Source organism: Bos mutus, chromosome 21 (assembly GCF_027580195.1).
Source record: "Bos mutus isolate GX-2022 chromosome 21, NWIPB_WYAK_1.1, whole genome shotgun sequence".
NCBI lineage: Eukaryota > Metazoa > Chordata > Mammalia > Artiodactyla > Bovidae > Bos > Bos mutus.
Genome location: NC_091637.1, coordinates 68422368 through 68443032, shown reverse-complemented (window position 1 = coordinate 68443032; position 20665 = coordinate 68422368).

Sequence of the window (20665 nt, the reverse complement as noted above, 5' to 3'; positions counted from 1 at the left end):
TGGGCAGTGCCAGTGGCCCCCCACATTCTGGGGGAACCCTGTGACCTTGAGGGGCCTGGGGGGAGCTCACAGGACGCTGCTGGCTTGGGGGAGACTGCACGCCCCTGTGTGCACATGTGTGCAGCCTGCCCACCCTCCCCGCCTGCCACCAGCCCCCTTCCCCACTCAGGCCTGGCCCGGGTGGCCCGGTGCCCAGTCGTGTAGGGACAGGCCTGTCCACGTGCCTCTTCAGGCCCAGCTTACACCGCCGGCCACACGGGCACCCCCTCCCGGACGGTGAGGCTCGTTTCCGCTGCAGTGTGGCCTCCACCACTCCTGGCTGGGCTGCAAAGGGCAGCCCAGATGGCACAGCCCCTGTGCCCCAGGGTGGCCCTCGCCCTGCCGGTCCCGCCGTCTGCCTCGCCAGGCTCCTCCACCTGCCACACCCAGTCCTCTCCCGGGTGGGCCATCAGGGTCAGCCGTGCGGTCAGGAAGCTCAGATGAAGGAAGGCTCAGGGGGCCACAGCTGGGGCCCCCCATCTCCCGAGACTGGCTGGGCCCCTGTGGCGCCTCCGCCAGTCCGGGTGTGGAGCGGCATCACACCACAGCCGGCGGGTAGTGGACGTGGAGTCCAAGAGCAGCTCAGGGCCCCCTGGCCCCGCAGCAGCCTTACACGAGCCTCCTTGTTTGCAAGGCTGTGGCCCCTCCTGGCGCCCCCACCCACCCGCCTGCTCCCCGCCTGCCTGCTCCCCGCCCAGCCTGACAGCACCAGGGGAGCCTCCTCACTGTCCTCCGGGCTCCAGTCACCAAACAGGGTCTGGGCCTCCCTGGGCCTGCAGGGCTAAGGGCTTGGAGGCAGCACAGGGCTCAGGGTGTGGGCCCAGAGGCTGGGGGCTCCCTGAGAGGACAGCGGGTGGCACCTTTGGACTGGCTCCAGCTGGGGCCTGCGGAGGCTGCGGGTCTGGACAGGTCCGTACTGTTGCATAGCTGAGAGGATGGTGGGGAGGTGGAGGTGGACATCAAGGTGTGCTGAGGTGCCAGCCTGGGGAGGGGCAGGCCTGGGTGGGGGTCTAAGGCCCCAGGCAGGTGCCTGATGGGGCTGTGCTGGCGGACGTGCGGGGTCTGGCCCATCCTGGGCAGCGGGCACTCCCTCCATAGGCCAGGCACCCAGGGAGCCCTGTGCCCACCAGGTGAAGAGTGGCCAGTCGGCAGTGGCTGTTGCTGTAGGTCCGCAGCTCTGCGGGAGCGGCCCCTCTTTCTGGCTGGGATCAGACGGGCCTCCCCCATCTCCTCATCCCTGGGGTGTCAGAGCCGGGAGCAGGGCCCTGTCAGTGCCGGGCCTGGACCAAGGGCCAAGTCCCGGCCCCGCGTGCTGACCCATGTCCCTGCAGCCAGCCTGCCACGGGTGCAGAGTGGCTCTGGGGCCGGGATCCGAGCCTCCTGCAGCTGCCCCCCGGGGCTGCCCGCTGCTTCCCCGGTGCCAGGCCCTGGGGACTGGCTCTGCTTGACGACAGCTCTGCCTGCCAAGTCTCCGAAGAAACCAGGCCCCAGGGAGCGGGGAGGAGATCCCACAGCTGTCCCCTGGGCGGCCGGGCCGTTAACCCCCGCAGGCCAGGCTGTGGGCCTGTGGCCTTGGCCTCACGGGGCCTGACCCCAGCTCTCTCGGACCCAGCCCGCTGGCCCTCCCTCATCAGACCCCAGACCCATGTCTTCAAGGAGCTGGGCTGTCTGGGACCTGTGAGGGTCTCCAGCTGAGAGCAGGGGCCTGGAGGCCACTAGGAAAGAGAAACAGTCTGTGCCACCCCTCTCCCCGGCCCTGGCCCTGGAGGATTCTGGAAGCCTACCACCCAACGAGGGAGGGCCCACTGGAGCCCTCCTGACATTAGGCCAGACCTAGGGCCAGCAGCAAGGCCAAGGTGGCCCCTGGCCGGTGCCTGAGCCTGAACACTGACTAGGATGGGGCTGGTGATGGATTCTGGGGGCGGGTGGGCACGGGGTGGGTGGGGCAGATGTCCCCTCTCATGGACGGGACCTCTCATTGAGCCGCGGGTCCTGTGCAGACACCCTGCCCCACAAACGGCCCCCTAGGAGGTGGCACCTCCGCCTCCTGAGCTCCCGAATGTTGCCCTCCTCATGGTTAGAGTAGCCCTGGGGGACAGTGGGCGCTGGGTATCCAGAGGGAGGCCTGGTCAGGACGCCGCAGCACCTGCTCCGTGAGACACGGCTGCAGGGAGACAGGCAGCAGAGCCTGTGAGCAGAAAGGGGCGGGGCGGGGCGGGGCGGGACATCACAGGTCAGCACTGGCCCAGGATGACCCCAGACTCAAGGTCCCGTTGAGTGCAGGCGGCCAGAACAGAGACCCACAGGACAGTCTTGAACGTCACAGGGTAGAGATTCAGGGGAGGCAACAGGAGCTCCAAACGGAGAGAAAGGAACAGGCGGGGAGGCAGACACCAAGCGAGGGGCCCCCAGCTCACAGGGCGAACACGTGTCCCCGCTGCCTGGCTAGCGCCCAGGAAGTTCTCCAGCTTGTGGAAGAGATGGAGGCTCGCAAGGACCCAGGGAGATGAGCCAAACCCACAAAAGGGGCAGGCGGGCGGCACTGGTGCCCTGGTGTTTCTGGTTCTTCTCCTCCCCGGGCAGGTGGCGTGCACAAGCATCATGTCGCTCTGGGGCTCCACCTTGCAGCCCCGCCAAGCCCTGGGGCGAGAGGAACCGGTGAGACCTGAGTGCCGAGCTGGCTGCCGGGGCTGAGCGGTCTCGCGTGGGGTGACCTCTGAGACTGGGCGCTGGGTCTTCCCTGCACGCCCTCCCGCAGTCCCCTCGCGGGCAGCCCTGGACGTCCTGTCCGTGCACAAACCCTTGCTTCACTGCGCTCTGCCGACGCTGCGTTTTTTGCAGATTGAAGGTTTGTGGCAGCCTTTGTCAAGGAAGCCCGTCATTGCTATTCTTCCAACAGCATGATTTTAAAATTAAGGTCTGTGTGTTGATTTTAGACATCACGCTATTGCACACTTCACAGACTACAATAGAGTATGAACATGACTTTCATATGCCCCGGGAAACAAAAAAAGTTCATGTGATTCTTGCAATATTTGCTTTATCGGGGTGGTCGGGACCCAAATCTGCAATACCACCAGGGTCTGTCTGTTCTAGGACTGCTTATCTGCTGTTGCGTGACAAGTCGCCCCAGACATAGTCACCCCAAAGGGCTTAAAATGACAAGCCTTTATCATCTCACAATTTCTCTGGGTCTGGGGTCTGGGAGGGGCTTCACAGGACGGTTCTGGCCTGGGGTCTTCAGAGGCTGTGGTCACAGTTTTGGCCAGGGCTTTTCCTCTGAAGACTGGGCTGGACTAGGGAGGGGGGTCTGCCTCCAAGCTCCCTCACGTGACTCTTGGTGGGGCCTGAGCCTCTCCCAGGGGTCCCTGCAGTGTCTTCACCAGGGGGCGGTGGGCTTCCCCACCGCCAGGGGCCAGGAATCGCAGGACAGAAGCTGCAAGGTTTTGATGACCCACTGTCACTGCACCAGCTCCACCTGGGCGTCAAGCCCACACCTGAGGGAAGAGGACCTGGGACATATTTGAAAGCACCCCCAGCTGCCCCTGTGCCCCTCCCTGACACATGCGTGGGGCCCAGAGGTCTGGTCTGGCCCTGAACTCCAAGCCTGCTGCGGGCTTCTGATGGAGGGCACCAGCGTGGGGACCCCGAGGGAGCCGGTGAGAGAGAGGGATGCTGAGAGCGCCTCCCACCCCACACAGAGGAGAAAAAGGTCCCAGGACAGAGAGCCAGGCCAGCCCCAGAGCAGCAGCTGCGCAGGACGCTGGACGGCTGTCTCCCTCCAGCACCTGTCACTGGGTAGAGTGGAGGAGGAGAGGTCCCCCAGGCACGGGGTAGGGCCCCCCGCCCAGCTGGGCCTGGAGTCAGAGCAGAGGTCTCCCAGCCCCCACCCAGAGCCAGGCTGGACTGGCCCCTCTCTCCTGCAGTCGAGGCCTTGGGTACAGATGTACTCTGGGGGTTGGGGTAGAGGGGACGGGGTCTGAAGAGACACCTGCCTTCCTGCAGGGAGTCCCGGGGGGCAGGAGGCCTCTCTCCTCCCCATCCAGTGGGGAGAGGGGCAGGAGTCGTCCCTGGACCTCACGAGGGGGGATGGGGGGCCTGGGGAGGGAGCCCGCCCCTCCCCCTGGCTGGAGGCCTGCCCAGCTGCAGGACTCCACCTGTCACGTGTGGATCCCGGAGGTGGGGACCTGGGCGGGGCTTGATGAGTGTCTGGGAGTGTGGGGCGCTTAAGGGGTCCTGCGGCTTGGCTGCCACCCTTAGTGTTGTCGGGGGTACAAGTAGGAGCAGCCCAGTGGCTGGAGAGGGGACAGGACACGTGGGAGAGGTCAGTACTGCAGACAACCCCAGGGTGAGGATGGGGAAGGTGTCATGAAGGGAAGCTCGGGCCAGAGTCCAGAGGGTAGGACCTCAGGGAAGTTCTCACGGGGAGAGGAGGGGCAGTGAGCATCTCCATCCCTCATCCTAGAGGGGAGGGGCGGGGAAGTGAGCTGTCCACTCATCCTGGAGGGAAGGGGGCAGTGGACGTGTCCACTCATCCTGGAGGGGGAGGGGAGGGGCAGAGGGCGTGTCCACTCACCCTGGAAGGTGGGGAAGTGGGCGTGTCCACTCAACCTGGAGGGGAGGACAGTGGGCGTGTCCTATCAGCCTAGAGGGGAGGGACAGTGGGCGTGTCCTCCCATCCTGGAAGGGAGGGGCGGAGTAGTGGGCATGTCCTCTCATCCTGGAAGGCAGGGCAGTGGGCGTGTCCATTCATCCTGGAGGGGCGGGGCGGGGCAGTGGGCGTGTCCACTCATCCTGGAGGGGCGGGGCGGGGCAATGGGCGTGTCCATTCATCCTGGAAGGGAGGGGGCAGTGGGCGTGTCCTCTCATCCTGGAAGGGAGGGGAAGTGGGCGTGCCCTCTCATCCTGGAAGGGAGGGGCAGTGGGCGTGTCCTCTCATCCTGGAAGGGAGGGGAAGTGGGCGTGCCCTCTCATCCTGGAAGGGAGGGGAAGTGGGCGTGCCCTCTCATCCTGGAGGGGAGGGGCGGGGGCAGTGGGCGTGTCCACTCATACTGGAGGGGAGAGGAAGTGGGCGTGTCCACTCATCCTGGAGGGGCGGGGCGGGGCAATGGACGTGTCCATTCATCCTGGAAGGGAGGGGGCAGTGGGCATGTCCACTCATCCTGGAAGGGAGGGGCAGTGGGCGTGTCCACCCAGGCCCGGGACCGGTGGAGGGTAATGCTCCCCCACAGGCTCCTCGGTGGAGTGTGGGGAGGTGGGAAGCAGGTCCGGACACAGGCGTTTGGCCGCCCGCCTGCCCACAGCTGGAGAGTCGTTGTGTCTGAACAGGACACAGGTGAGTCCCCACCCACGAGGAGCAAACGTGCCCCGGGACAGCGGCCTCAGAGCAGGAGGAAAAGGACCCGGAGGGCAGGGCTGGGCGGACAGAAGCTCGGGACTGGCCAGCACTGCCGCAGCGCCGGGGTTAGGAATGGAGACCCGGGTGTGCGTCCGTTTCGCACACGTGCTCACGGAGGAGTCTACAGTTGGAGGCCAAAACCTGGGAGAGCTGCGCGAGCAGCTGGTCCGACGGCTCACACAGTCAGCGGTGTCCACACAAGGGGCTCCACCTCTTCATAACAACACTCATGAGGACGAACTACAGCCTTGACAACTATTCAGAGAGCTTCTACAAACTAACAAGAGGAAAATTGTCCCCAACAGAAAACTAAGGGAAGCATTCCAGGAAAGCATTCCAAGAGCCAATCAAGCATCAAGGAAGGAAGACAGCTGGTGGGTGGTTCTGTGCCCTACTCCCTGGAGCTGCGGAGATGGGCGGGCTCCCGCGGAGGGGCCCAGTGGATGCAGCCGAGTGGGGCCTGCGTCAGCCATGTGTGGCCGAGGGCTTCTCGGGAGCACTTAGAAAACTCACACAGAAAAGCCCGTCCAATTTCATGACCACTCGAGAAGTTCCAGTTAAGATCAGCGTGAAGCAGCTCCTTGACCTTGTTGGTGGAGGGAAGCTGGGGTGGGGAGGGGGCGGGGAGCGGGCCGAGGAGTGGGGGGCCACTGCAGGCAGGGCGGCGCCTGACAGCCTGACGCTTGTCCAGTGCTCCACCCTTTGCTGCTGCCCGAAGCATCGACCATTAGGGTCCTGAGGCTGGGCTGGTCGTGGCCGCCTGGCCAGTAGTGGCCAGTAACCAGACCCCAATGTGCCATCTGTCGGGGAAGGTCACCTACGCTCAGGCAGCCCAGGAGACAGGATGCGGCAAGCTTTACGAAGGGTGCACGGAAGGCTATCCACAGGCCCATGGACGGTTGAGCTGGAAAGGCACGATCCGCGTAAGGAGTCATGGTACCTGTCGTCAGTGTTCTTTCTTTCCTTCCATTGCTGTCTTAAATTCAATTAATGGATAAATCTTTGGTTGCACTGGGTCTTTCTTGCACGTGATGGTCTTTTTCTGGTTGTGGTGAATGGAGGGTACTCTTCAGGGCGGTGCGTGGGCTTCTTTTGGTGGTGACTTCTCTGGTCGTGGAGCACGGGCTCTGGACGTGCGGGCCTCAGTAATTGCGGCTCTTGGGCTCAGCACTTGTGGCTCCCGGGCTTTAGTTGCTCCTCGGCACGTGGAGTCCTCCTGGACCTGGGTTGGCAGGCAGATCCTTATCCTTTGCACCACCAGGGAAGTCAGAGTTTTGCGTGGGTCTATATATTCCTTTCCAGGCATCAAAGACTCCTGCCCACTCTCAGCTGGTGCTCTGTGAGATCTTCTGTGTCTGAAGATGGATTCCTGGTGCATCCGTGTAGAGAGATGGACTCCATGTCCACCTACCCCTCCGCCAGCTTGTCACCTCTCATTCCGCTTTTCTAAAGAAAATTATTTATTTATTTTAATTTCTTGATTTTGGCTGCCCTGGGTCCTTGCTGCTGCGTTCTGGCTTTCTCTGGTCGGGGAGCAGGGGCTACTCCTGGTTACAAAGCACAAGCTCCAGGGCGCCCTGGCTTCAGTAGCTGTGGCACCCACAGACTCAGCTGGGGAATCTTCCCGGACCAGGGATTGAACCTGTGTCCCCTGCATGAGCAGGCAGATTCTTAACCACTGGACCTGCAGGGAGGCGCAGTCCCTTTGTAAATTCCGTTTTAGGAACCTGTGGTAAAATAGACGTAAAGCACTTGGCCGCCTCAGCCATTTACAGTGTGCAGCTCAGAGGCCTTGGCACATTCACACTGTAGTCCCACCATCATGGGGTATTTTAAGAAGTTTTCAATTGTGGCAGAACCCACAGAAGGTAAAACTTCCATCCCAGCAGATTTTGAGCTCACAGTTCAGAAATGTTAATTAAAGCACGTTCACAGTGTCGTGAAACACCACCCCAGAGCTTCCTCACCTCGTGGAGCTGAGCCTCCATCCCCATTAAACAAGAGCTGTGCGTTTTCTCTGCCCTGGAGCCTCTGGCTGCAAATCCTAGGAATCGAACTACTTTAGGTTCTTCTTATCGATGGAGTCAGCAGTATTTCTCTTTTTGTGACTGATTTATTTCACTCAGCATGATGCCCTTAAGTTCTGGCATCAGAAGAGGGCGAGGGCAGGATGATTTGGGAGAATGGCGTTGAAACATGTATATTATCATATGTGAAACGAATCGCCAGTCCAGGTTCGATGCATGATACAGGGTGCTCGGGGCTGGTGCGCTGGGATGACCCAGAAGGATGGTACGGGGAGGGAGGTGGGAGGAGGGTTCAGGATGAGGAACATGTGTACGTACACCTGTGGCAGATTCATGCTGATCTATGGCAAAACCAATACAATTTTGTAAAGTAGTTAGCCTCCAATTAAAATAAATTTATATTAAAAATACATAAAATAAGAAAATAGAAAGTAATATTGGAGAAAAAAAAAAGAACTCCCTTCCTTCCTAATGCTGAGCGACATTTCCTTGTCTGGATGGACCACATCTCGTCACCCGTTCGTCTGCCCTTGGAGCCCAGGTTGCACCCAGCTCTCAGCTGCGCTCGACAAGGGTTCAGGTCTCCTTCTGGGATTCTGCGTTCAGTTCATTTGGATAAATACCCACGCTGGGATTGCTGGATCATATGGTAGTTCTATTTTTTGTTTTTTGGAGGAAGCATCATGCTGTTCTCCGTGGCGACTGCACCATTTTACATCCCTACCGACACTGTGCAAGATTCCAGTTTCTCTACGTCCTCACCGACGCTCGATACTTTATGTTTTTTCGATATAATAACCATCCTAATGGTGTGATATGGTGTCGCAAGGTGGGTTTGATTGGTATTTCTTTAATGATTATTGATGTTGGATGATCTGTGTTCTTTTAAAAGAAATTGTGGCTGTGTCACGATTTACATGGGTATACGTGGGTGTGTCACGACACCCACACACCATCTGTGTGTATCTTGTATGAATAGTAGGACCTCAGGGGCATTTGCCAAATGGGGACGTGGCCCGGATGCAGCTGTGTTGAGAACAGGATGACAGTGACCTTAGGGTTCAGGTGCACAAACTCCCTGGACTCTTTCCACCTGCACATTCCTGCTGTAGGAACCATGGCTCCTCCCAAGAAACAGAATCTGTGCCCAATTGTGGAAAAAATCTAGTTACCTCCACACATTCCTCACTGTTAACGACAGCTCTACTGAAGTGCACTTGACGCACAATAAATGGCGCACGCTTAAGACACACGCTTGATAAGTTCTCACGTGAGTGTACGCCTGCAAAACCAGGGCAGCAATCAAGATGGTGAACACCGCTGTCGTCTCCACAGTGTCCCCGTGCCCCTCTGCGACCCCTCAGCCCCAGGCAGCCTCTCACCCGCTTTCTTTCGTGATGGGTTAGTTTTCGTTGCCCGGAATTTTGTAAATGGAATCATACAGGATGCACCTCCTTCACGGATCACACCTTGTGGTGGCGAAAAGGCTTGTCTGACTCACTGAAGCTGAGAGCCATGCCGTGCAGGGCCACCCAAGACGGACCAGTCGTACTGAAGAGTTCTGACAAAACCTGGTCCACTGGAGAAGAGAATGGTAAACCACTCCAGTATTTTTGCCTGGAAAACCCCACGGACAGCATGAAAAGGCAAAGGGATATGATGCCAGAAGATGGGTCCCCCAGGTGGGAATGTGACCAATACGCTACTGGGGAAGAGCAGAGGGAAGTTACTAAAAGCTTCAGAAAGAATGAAGCGGCTGGGCCAGAGTGGGAAAGACCTTCAGCTGGGGATGCAGAGAACATCATGAGAAATGCCGGGCTGGATGAATCACAAGCTGGAATCAAGACTGCTGGGAGAAGTATAAACAACCTCAGATATGCAGATGATACCACTCTAATGGCAGAAAGCAAAGAGAATTAAAGGGCCTCTTGATGAGGGTGAAAGAGGAGAGTGAAAAAGCTAATTTGAAACTCAACATTCAGAAAACGAAAATCCTGGCATCCAGATCCATGGCTTCATGGCAAACAGAAGGGGAAAAAGTGGAAGCAGTGACAGATTTTATTTTCTTGGGCTCCAAAATCACTGTGGACAGTGCTTGCGGCTATGAAATCAACAGATGCTTGCTCCTGGGAAGGAAAGCTATGACAAAATTAGACAGTGTATTTAAAAATAGAGACATTGGGGTCCGTATAGTCAAAGCTATGGTTGTTCCAGCAGTCATGTAAAGATGTGAGAGTTGGGCCATAAAGAAGGCTGAGCATCAAAGAATTGATGCTTTTGAACCGTGGTGCTGGAGAAGACTCTTGAGAGTCCCTTGGACAGCAAGGAGATCAAACCAGTCAATCCTAAAGGAAATCAGCCCTGAATATTCATCGGAAGGACTGAAGCTGAAGCTCCAATACTTTGGCCACCTGATGCAAAGAACTGACTCATTAGAAAAGACGTTGATGCTGGGAAAGATTGAGGGCAGGAGGAGGGGGCGACAGAGGATGAGATGGTTGGATGGCATCACTGACTCGATGGGTGTGAATCTGAGCAAACTGTGGGAGATGGTGAAGGTCAGGGAAGCCTGGTGTGCTATAGTCCATGGGGTTGCAGAGAAGCGGACGTGAATTAGCGACTAAACAACCACAGGAGGTAGTCTTTTTTGACTTGGCTTTTCTTCCTCAGTTTAATTATTCGGAGGCCAGTCCCTGTGGTGTACACCAGTAGCTGCCCCTTTTTATTACTGTATGGTTCTCCACTGCATGGGTGTGCCACCGCTGGCCACTCAGCCACACGCGCTGGTGGACGCAGGGCTTGGCTCTGGTTTGGGGCTCCTGTAGTTTTACAGCAAGTCTTGAATCAGGCAGTGTTGCCCCCACGCCTGTTTTCCTTTTCTTCTCTTCTCTCTGGCTGTGCCACACAGCTTGCAGGATCTTAGTTCTCCCACCAAGAAATGAACTCGGGCCCCAGCAGTGAAGTCGCCAACTCCTAACCGCTGGGCTGCTAGGGAGTTCCCTCCAACTCTTTTTTCTTTTTTGAAGTTGTTTTGGGCCACTCTGGGTCCTTTGCGTTTCCATCTGAATTTCAGAATCGGTTCGTCACTTTCTGTGCATGCTGCTAAGTCACTTCCATGGTATCTAAGTCTTTGTGACCCTGTTGGGACAGTGGCCAGCCAGGCTCCTCTGTCTACACGCCCCCCTCCACCAAAAAAAAAAAAGCCTGCTGGGATTTTGTTTAAAGTAATTATACAGTCACAAGAGGTAGCAAAAAATAGTACAGAGGGTTCCTGTATACCCAACACCCTGCTTTCCCCACCAGCCTCCCTTCCGTAATTGTGGTATATTATCAAAGGCAGGATATCCCTGGAGAAGGAAATGGCAACCCACTCCAGTATTCTTGCCTGGAAAATCCCCTGGACAGAGGAGCCTGGTGGGCTATATAGTCCATGGGGTTTCAAAGAGTGGGACAAGACTTAGTGACTAAACAATCAAAGGCAGGGTGTGGTAACCAGCCCACAGAGCCTCCTGGGCCATCACGGGTTTCTTCAGAGGCTCCTGTGTCTCTGTCACTCCTTGACACCACGGCGTCAATTCCCACAGCCACCGCGCCAGCTTAGATGCAATTAAGACCACCACCACCAAGGGGCCCCCGCCCTGCTGCCCGGTCCCGCCGCCTCTCCCCAACCCCAGCCTCTAATCTGTGCCACCCTCTGCAGTCTCGTCACTTCAGGAATAGCGTGTCAGTTGAACTACACGCCCTGCGACGTTTGAGACGGGTCTGTGCCCACAGCATCGCCTCCTCTGAATCCTTCCAGCAGGAGATGGGTAGCTTGTTCTGGTGTGTTGCTGAGCTCTGCCCCACTGTGCAGCAGCCCGAGATCTGTCCAGCTGTTTACCCGTCGAAGGACACTTGTTTCCAGTCTAGGCTGTTACACAGAGCTCTGTAGACACTAGTGAGCAGGCACTGCTGTGAGCGGAAGCTCCGACTTCTCTGGATAAATACCCAGTGGTGAGAGTGCTGGGTGTAGGCTAAGTGTGCTTTTAGCTTTTAGAAAGTATTTATTTATTTGGCTGCCCTGGATCTTCTGCCCACATTGTGGCACATGGGCTCTAGTTCCCTGACCAGGGGTTGAGCCCAGACCCCCTGCATTGGGAGCACGGAGTCTGCCCCTGTACCAACAAGGAAGTCCCTATTTTAGCTTTTCAAGAAACTGATTAAAATCTGACTGATTTAAGGAATGGCCCTACCACTCCTGCTGGGATTCTGATTGGAACTGTGTCGCATTTGGAGAGATCTGGCGTCAGCAAAACTGGGTCTTCTCACCCTCCAGGCTGTGCACGTTTCCATTCATTCAGTTCTTGGTGAATTTCTCTTGGCGATGCTTTGGAGTTTTTTGTTTTTTTTAATTTAAAAATTAATTTGACTTTTCTCCAATTATAAGTGATCCTTGTTGATTAGAGAAAATGTGGACAGTGTAGGAAAACACAGAAATGAAGGGGAAGCATCCGCAATCTCACTCCCCAGGGGACAGCCGCTGTCGGTATTGGGGCCGTTTGGTTTTCTGTGCTTTTATCATCGTAACTGTGGTGACACACACCCTGTAAGTTGCCACGGCAACTGCTCTTTTCTGGCCATGCTGCGTAGCCTGTGGGAACTTAGTTCCCCGACAAGGGGTTAAACCGAGCCCCCTGCCTTGGGAGCGCAGAGCCTTGACCACTGCACCGCCAGGGGAGTCTCCGCCTTAGCCGGTTTCAGTGCACCACTCTTGTTCCGTAGTTTTCTGTTTGCAGCTCTGGCCCATCTTTTGTCAGGTTTATCCCATTGCCCGTTAAGTGGTACTTTTATAAATGGTATTTTTACGTTTCCATTTCCCGTTGTTTCTTGGTAGTGTGTGAACGTATGATTGAGTTTTGTTTAGGGACTGTGTGTCCTGCAACCTTGACCAGTTCACTTATCTGTCTCAGCTGTACCCCTCTACCCCTAGGAAGCTGACATGGCTCCAAAACAACCCAGAATTTCCAGACGTTAGGCCACGGCGTCCCGGGGCAGGCGGGGTTCTGAAGAAGGGCTGCTGACGGCCACACTTGCATAGGGCGGGAGGGGGCTGAGCCGCTGCACTGCTGGGGGAGCCGCCCCTGCCTGACTCCCTGTGGGCCTCCCACCGAGGCTGCAGGCAGGAAGCTGTGTGTTTGAACCAGTCTCTAAACCCGAGCACTGGGGCTGTGTGATCACAGGGCTGCAGTGAGAGATGACAGGGCAGCCCCACCCCGTGTCCTCAGCACGGCGGGTGGCACATCTGTCCTCCTCCAGCTCAGCTGGGGGAAGATGGGGTGTGATGCCCACGTGTCTGCTGCATCAGCAGTCATCCGCGGTCGTCTGGAATCAAGTGCTGCTACAGATGGTGTGCATCAGTCAGCTGGTGCTGCATAACACACTGCCCAGTTCAAGGTAAAGCAGGACAGTCCGTGATTGCTCATGAAGGCATGGCTCTGCTGGGTGGTTCTGCTGATCTGTGCTGATCTTGCCGTGGCCTGTGGGCACCTGGCTGGTCACCGGAGATTGACTAGGACAGTCTCCTGGCCCATCTGGGAGCTGCCTGTCAGCTGGGGAGTGGGCAGTGGAGTGTCTGAGCCACACGTCTCATCAGCAGCAGATCACGGCAGACAAGTGGGGAGAGAGAGAGCACAGTGCTCGGGGCTTCTCTTTCGTTTTTCCGTTTAACAGTCTTATTGAGTTATATTTTATAAACTATAAAATTCACTTGTTTTCAGTGTCACAATTCAATCTTTTAAAAATAAATTTGGAATTATGCTGTGAGCTCCACAGTGTCGGTGCAGAATGCCTTCACCACCCACACAGCAACCTCGGGGCCCAGCCCCTGGCAGCCGCTGATGCGCTTCCTGTGTCCTCAGATTTATCTTTTCCAGACCTTTCATATTAATAGAATCACACCGTCTGAGATCTCCTTTCATTTAGCATGATGTCATCTTATACCGTGCGTCAGAACTTGGTTCTTTCTTAGCGCCAGCCGATGCTCCCTGCAAGGATCCAGCCGATGCTCCCCGAAAGGATCCAGCCGATGCTCCCCACAAGGATCCAGCCGATGCTCCCTGCAAGGATCCAGCCGATGCTCCCCGCAAGGATCCAGCCCGTCTTGTTTCCCAATGCCAGTTGATAGGCATTTGGGCTGTTTCCAGTCCTGGTCTGTAGAATGAAGCTGCCGTGAATATTCATGCACACGTGTCCGTGTGGGCATATGTTTCCATTTCTCTTGGGTAGATGAGAGGAGTGGAATTGCTGGGCCGTATGGTAAATTTATGTTTAACATTTTAAGAAACAGCTGAGCTGCTTTTCAAATGGTGGCACCTGTCACATTTCTACCGTTAATATATGAAGGTTCCAGTTTCTCCCTGGAGGAGGAAATGGCAACCCACTCCAGTATTCTTGCCTGGGAAATCCCACAGACAGAGGATCCTGAGGGGCTGCAGTCCATGGGGTCTCGAAAGAGCTGGACACGACTTAGCAACTAAACAACAACCAGTTTCTCCAAACTTCTCCATCCCCAGAACTGTCATCAAAAGAGCAACTGTTCTTCTGATGATGGCTATCCTCGCGTGTCTTACTGTGGGTTTAATTTGTATTTCTCTACTTAATACTGTTGCCAGGTGCTTCTTCAAGTTCTTACAGGCCATCTGTGTCCTTTGGTCAAATATCTAAAACTTTTAGTCACTTAAGACTTGGATTATTTATCGTACTCTTGAGTGATAAGACACATTCCGGGTACAAGTCCTCGATCAAGGATGTGACGTGTGCCTCCTCCCATTCTGGGATTGGCGTCCCTGTTGGAAACCAATTGGCTATAAATGTTCTGGATTCTTCTGGGACTCTCAGTTCTACTCCATTGGTTTGGATGTCTGTTCTTTTGCTCATATGGTACTATCTTGATTACGACAGCTTTGGAGTAAGTTTTGAAGTCAGGAAATGTTGAGTCCTCCAACTTTGTTCTTTTTTAGACTATTTGGCTCTTCTGGGGACTCTACATTTATGTGCGAATGTTAAGATCAGTGTACCGATTTCTGCAAAAACTAAGGAGCCAGCTGGGATTTTGATAGGGGTTGCCATGGGTCCGTGGATGAACTCAGGGAAGGTGGCCATCACAGAGGTGCTGAGTCGTTCAGCGCGTGAACAGTGGTATCTCCTCGTTTAGAGCCTCCATCTCTTCCAGCAGTGTTTGTAATCTTTAGCGCGTGAGTTTCCCCTTGCCCAAGTTGTCTCGAGGGCAAGGCGTGGAATTAGCATGTGGCGCTTCATGTGGGACCCAGGAAGCCCTGAGGTCCAGCCCCTGGATTCCAGAAGTGGGAGACGGACTCCACTGGGGGTGGGAAGACTTGCCAAGCTGCGCTGTCAGGAGCCCGGATGCCCTCAGTGGTGTTGGAACCAAGGGTGGGCTGGCTGCTTATACCTGCCCAGGGGGCGGGTGGGGGGTGGTTAGCCATGGTCAGTGAGAGCTTGGGCTTTATTTCTTTGCTTATGATGTGGTCAGCTTCTACAATAGCTCTAAAACAGTTGTCAAAGCCTCAGCATTGACTTAGTTCAAAGCCAGGCTGAGTTCAGCGCCTTTGCAGGGGTTTTCTGTGATGGTCAGCATTGCCGAAGAGGATAGGGTGGGGTCATGAGGTGGGCTCAAACACGTCTGATGGCCCTGAGCGTCCATCCTCCTAGGCCGGCTGGTCCTAGGAAGAGCCCCTCCCCCGCCTACACAGGCTGGTCTCTTCTTCTGCTTGGAAGGCGTGGACTTCAGAGACCACCTTGCCCTCAGCTCCTGAGAGGTGATCGCTAGGCCTCTCGGGTGTCCTGCCTGGTAAGAGGGTCTCTAGTGTCTGGTGGCCTATAGGTCAATGTGATGTAGAGTGGGCCACGGGTCAGCCTCCCCACAAGAGAGGTGGTCGGGTGTGGCGCTCCAGCGAGGACCCTGGACCCCAAGTGGCAACACCCCACGGGAAGGTCACACATTGGGACTCCAGGGTGGGACGACATCTGGAGGCTGGTGCCCAGCCCTCCAGAGCCCTGTCCAGGCCCTCCCACCTTGAGACTTTCATCTGTGCCCTGTCGGGGTCACGACCACAGCTGGGAAGTGAGTTCTGGTGAATGCTCACATGGAAGCTGGTCTTGGGGACCCCGGGCTCCCAGCTGGGGTTGGCAGTGCAGGGGCTTGTGGACTGTGCTCCTGCCGTCGTGACTGCCTCAGGAGGACCTCTCCTGGGCGGTGGTGTGCAAAGGTGGGGAGCTACTACCTCCTCACGGCCCCGGCTCCCTGTCCGCCAGACCCGGGACTGGACTCAGAGCCCAGCGCTCGGGGATGGCTGCCCAGGGTGGTCGTTGAGAAGGAAGACACGTGCCGGACAGTCACATGGGTCAACGGCAGGCTCCTGGTCAGAGGCTCCTGCCAGGTGAGGCGGATCTGCGTGGTGATGAGACAGAAGCTGGAGCCCCTGGCAGCCAGCATGGTGCCAGAGCATCTCTGTGTGGACGAGAGACGCCAGTGGGGAGTGGACATAGAGTGAAGACCCGCCTTGGCCTCTCCCGTACCTGGAGCCTCGTGGGCACCTTTCCAGGCTGGACTCAGTCCCCTGCCCCAGGTTTGGTGTGGCCCAGAGCCCACTGTTCGCAAATGCTTCACGGCATTCTCTGTACTCCAGGCCTCGCCACTTCACAGAAGTAACTCCTGTGGCCAGGGCCCAGTTCATGGGAGGGCTGAGCTGAGGATGCAGTTTTCGCTCCTGGAGGTGCCAGGAGGTTGCAAAAGTGCCCAAGGGCCTATGGCCATTGCAGCACTGACCAGGTGTCCCAAGCCCCCGGGCCCATCTTCTGCACCCGAAGGACACCCTAGAGCAGGCAGTGCCCCAGGGACACCGTGCTGTGCCGGTGAGGACCCCGCACCCCTCTGCCTTCCCTCCGACCCTCAGGCTCGGTTTGGGAGGCACCGCAGCCCCAGCACCTCCCAGACGCGTCGGGTGCCACTGCTCTGCTCCCCGAGGGTTCAACACCTCCCCATCCTCTCTCACCCCGTCCCTCCTGGCTTTTCAGCTTCGCCACGCACTTTATTATCGTTTTTAACGTCCAGTGCCTCTCTGTGTTAGGGATGTGGACAGAGCCCCCACGCCACTTGCTTAGGAGGAAGCAGCCCCTGGTTGTCATCCTAGAGTTCACGCCAGTCCTGATGTGGGCAGCATCCTGGGTGGGAGCGCGTTGACGGCACCCCAGCGACCGGAGCCCCTGTGCCGCCATGGGAACCGGCTGCACACAGGCGCCCCCGGGGGTGGTGTGTCGCCGGGGGAGGGGTGCACTCATGTCGAAAGCAAACACGCCTGAGGTGATGGGGGCTGAGCTGCCGTGGAAAGCGTCCTGGCCGTGTGAGCAGGTGGGGCGCGACGAAGAACAGAAACGCGTGACCGTATTTGTACCCTGAGCTGGAGAAGCAGCTTGGACCAGCTACGTTTGCCTATGGCATCTTTTGCTCTGAGATATTTTTAATTTTTACATGGTTATATCTGTCAGCTTTTCCATTATGTAGGTTGCAAGTTGGTTTTTTCCCCAGTTTGGGGGCAACTGTGGTCTCTTCTGCCAAAGAGGACCTTTAAACCACGTGGTGCAACCTGTCCACTGTCAGAGAGCTGTGTTGCAGAAGGTCTTTCCCCGTTTGTGCTTCCTGTGCTGATCAGACTTTTTTTTATTAATTAATTTTTTATTGAAGGATAACTGCTTTACACAATTCTGTTGTTTTCTGTCAACCCTCAACACGAATCAGCGGTAGGTATACATCTATCCCCTCCCTTTTGAACTCCCTCCCATCTCCCGCCCCATCCCACCCCTCTAGGCTGGGACAGAGCCCCTGTTTGAGTTTCCTGAGCCACACAGCAAATGATCAGACGTTTGAAATTCACGTGTAGTTGAGTCTTGTCAGTGTTTCTCTTTGTGACTTCTGAGTTTGGGGGGCCTGGGGAGTCCTGCCAATAATGTCCTTCTTTTCCTCCCAAGTTTGAACTGAATGTGACAAGTCAACCTGGTGGAAATGACATTGTGGGTTCATTCTGGTCGAGGCTGGACAAGCATGTGGGTCAGATAAGAGGCCCCAGTGGGCTCCTTGGAACCTCCTGTGACTGCCCGCTGGGAGGGAGCTGGGGGAGGAGCCAGGTGACCTGCGGCTGCTATTTCCATCTGTCTGCTGGCGAGCCCAGCGGGACCGCCAGCAGGACGTCCTGCCACAGGCCACGGTCCTCAGTGAGGTCCGGGACGAATGTGGGGCCATGTCTTCTGGTTCCTTCAGCCTCTCAGCCACAGCAGGGGCAGCGACCCCCTGAAAGGTGCGTGTGCAGCAGACCGCCCCGGAGCGCGGCTTCTCAAAACCGCAGCTGCTCCAGGGCTCAGGGTCAGCGGCAGGCTGGGCGGCGGGACCAGCCGGGCACCTCTTCTGCAGGTCTGGGCGGGGCTGCCTGGCCTCCTTGGGCACCTAACCCAGCCTGCAGATGCTTCCTTCTGGTCAGAGCTAGTTGCAACCTGGGCTCCCATCAGCGAGACACAGATCGTATGCCCCTCCATCCTGGCTCCCATCAGCGAGACACAGATCATACGCCCCTCCATCCTGGCTCCCATTAGCGAGACACAGATGATATGCCCCTCCATCCTGGCTCCCATCAGCGAGACACAGATCATACGCCCCTCCATCCTGGCTCCCATCAGCGAGACACAGATCATATGCCCCTCCATCCTGCAGAAGCCTCGGAGGGCCTGTGGTCAGCCTGGACTCCTGCTTGTTTTCCATGGCCGGATCCTGTCTCCCAGCATGAGGGCACCCACGGCCGCTGCAGACCACAGGCCTACCAGGGGACATCTCAGATAGTTCACACGCCCTACCAGGTTGGAGGCTGTGAGGATCCAGTGAAGGGACCATGGGACATTTGGAGCCATGGTAACTGGAGAAATATCAACAACCTCAGATATGCAGGTGATACCACTCTGATGGCCAAAAGTAAAGAGGAACTAAAGAGCCTATTGATGAGGGTGAAAGAGGAGAGTGAAAAAGCTGCCTTAAAACTCAACATTCAAAAAACTAAGGTCATGGTCCCATCACTTCATGGCAAATAAAAAGGGAAAAAATAGAAACAGTGACTGATTTTATTTTCCTGAGCTCCAAAATCACTGCAGACAGTGACTGCAGCCATGAAATTAAAAGATGCCTGCTCCTTGGAAGAAAAGCTATGAAAAACCTAGACAGCATATTAAAAAGCAAAGACATCACTTTGCTGACAAAGGTTGATATAGTCAAAGCTATGGTTTTTCCAATAGTCATGTACAAATGTTTGATTTGGACCGTGAAGAAGACTGAGTGCCAAAGAATTGATGCTTTTGAGCTGTGGTGTTGGAGAAGACTCTTGAGAGACACTTGGACACCAAAGAAATCAAACCAGTCAATCCTAAAGGAAATCAACCAATCAATATTCCTGAATATTCATTGGAAGGACTGATGCTGAAGCTGAAGCCCCAATACTTTGGCCACCTGATGCAGAACTGACTCATTGGGAAAGACCCTGATGCTGGGAAAGGCTGAGGGCAGGAGGAGAAGGGGGCGGCAGAGGAAGAGATGGTTGGATGGCATCACTGACTCAGTGGACATGAATCTGAGCAAACTCTGGGAGATGGTGAAGGACAGGGAAGCCTGGTGTGCTGCAGTCCACGGGGTCACAAAGAGTCGGACATGACTGAGCGACTGAGCAGCAACAGCATGTGGTACACTGTGGTGAAACAGTTACTTGCACAAGCAGTGATTGGGGTGGAAGGGGCGGGTACAGCTCAGGACAGTGGGAGGGGCCACTGGAGGAACTGCACCAGTGTCTAAGGAAATAAAGTGACATGATTGGGGGGTTGAATCCTGAGCTCAAGGCAGGTCAGAGAGCAAGAGTGTTCCTGCCATCATTGAGAGGGTCTCTGCTCCCCAAAGTCTGCAGAGCGGATGTGCTCCCAAGGTGGCCCAGCAAGATCCAGAGGGTTCAGAATCCCAGGACAGACTGAGCTAACCTCCCTCTGCAGGTCCCCGTGAATGGCAGGACTCTGATGGGGACAGAGTTGGACGCCGGATTTGGGGCAGATCTAGATGCCAGAATCCCACAGTAGCCAGTGACCGCGCTGAGCGGGCGCAGCCCCTCCCCCTCCCGTGGGTCCAGTCCTGCCTCCTCTGCAGGCCCAGCAGTGGCCTCTTCTGATGTGGTTACTTTGCAAGCAGGTGCCGATTTCCACGCGCTCCACTTCCACCGCCCCTCACCATCCCAAACCTACAATTAGAGTCAGATCCCAGCATGTCCAAGGAGGTTAAGCACAAGCCTAATTTGGGAAAAGAGGGTTTGCACATCAAAAGGTCTGCCAGATTCGTCATTTATACTGTCAGGAGCCTGGGGGTGTGTGGGTTGGTGTCTGCAAGTCCTAGTGGGGGAGGGAAGAGCATATTGTGGGTTGGATTAAATCTTCCAAGATGTGTGCAGTAACAAGGGATTCGGGATTTGATATTTTCAGCGCTCTCGTCATGGATCATAGCCTTGTTGAGGCAAAGAGGCTTGCATAATTCAGTGTAGCTATGAGCCATGCCGTGCAGGGTCACCCATAGTCACAGTGGAGAGTTCTGATAAAACATGATCCACTGGAGGAGGGGATGGCAAATCATTCTGGTATCCCTGCCTGGAGAACCCCATGAACAGTATGAAAAGGCAAAAAGATAGGTCACTGAAAGATGGACCCCCAGGGCAGTAGGTGCCCAAAATGCTACAGGAGAAGAGCGGAGAAATCGCCCCAGAAGGAATGAAGAGGCTGGGCCAAGCAGAAACGACGCGCAGTTGTGGGTGTGTCTGGTAGTGAAACTTAAAGTCCGATGCTGTACATAACAGTACTGCATAGGAACCAGGAATGTTATGTCCAGGAATCAAGATAAATTGGACGTGGTCAAGCAGGAGATGGCAAGAGTGAACACTGACATCTTAGGAATCAGTGAACTAACATGGACTGGAATGGGTGAATTTAATTCAGATGACCATTATATCTACTACTGTGGGCAAGAATCCCTTAGAAGAAATGGAGTAGCCCTTATAGTCAACAAAAGAGTCCGAAATGCAGTACTTGAGTGCAATCTCAAAAACAACAGAATGATCTCTGTTCGTTTCCAAGGCAA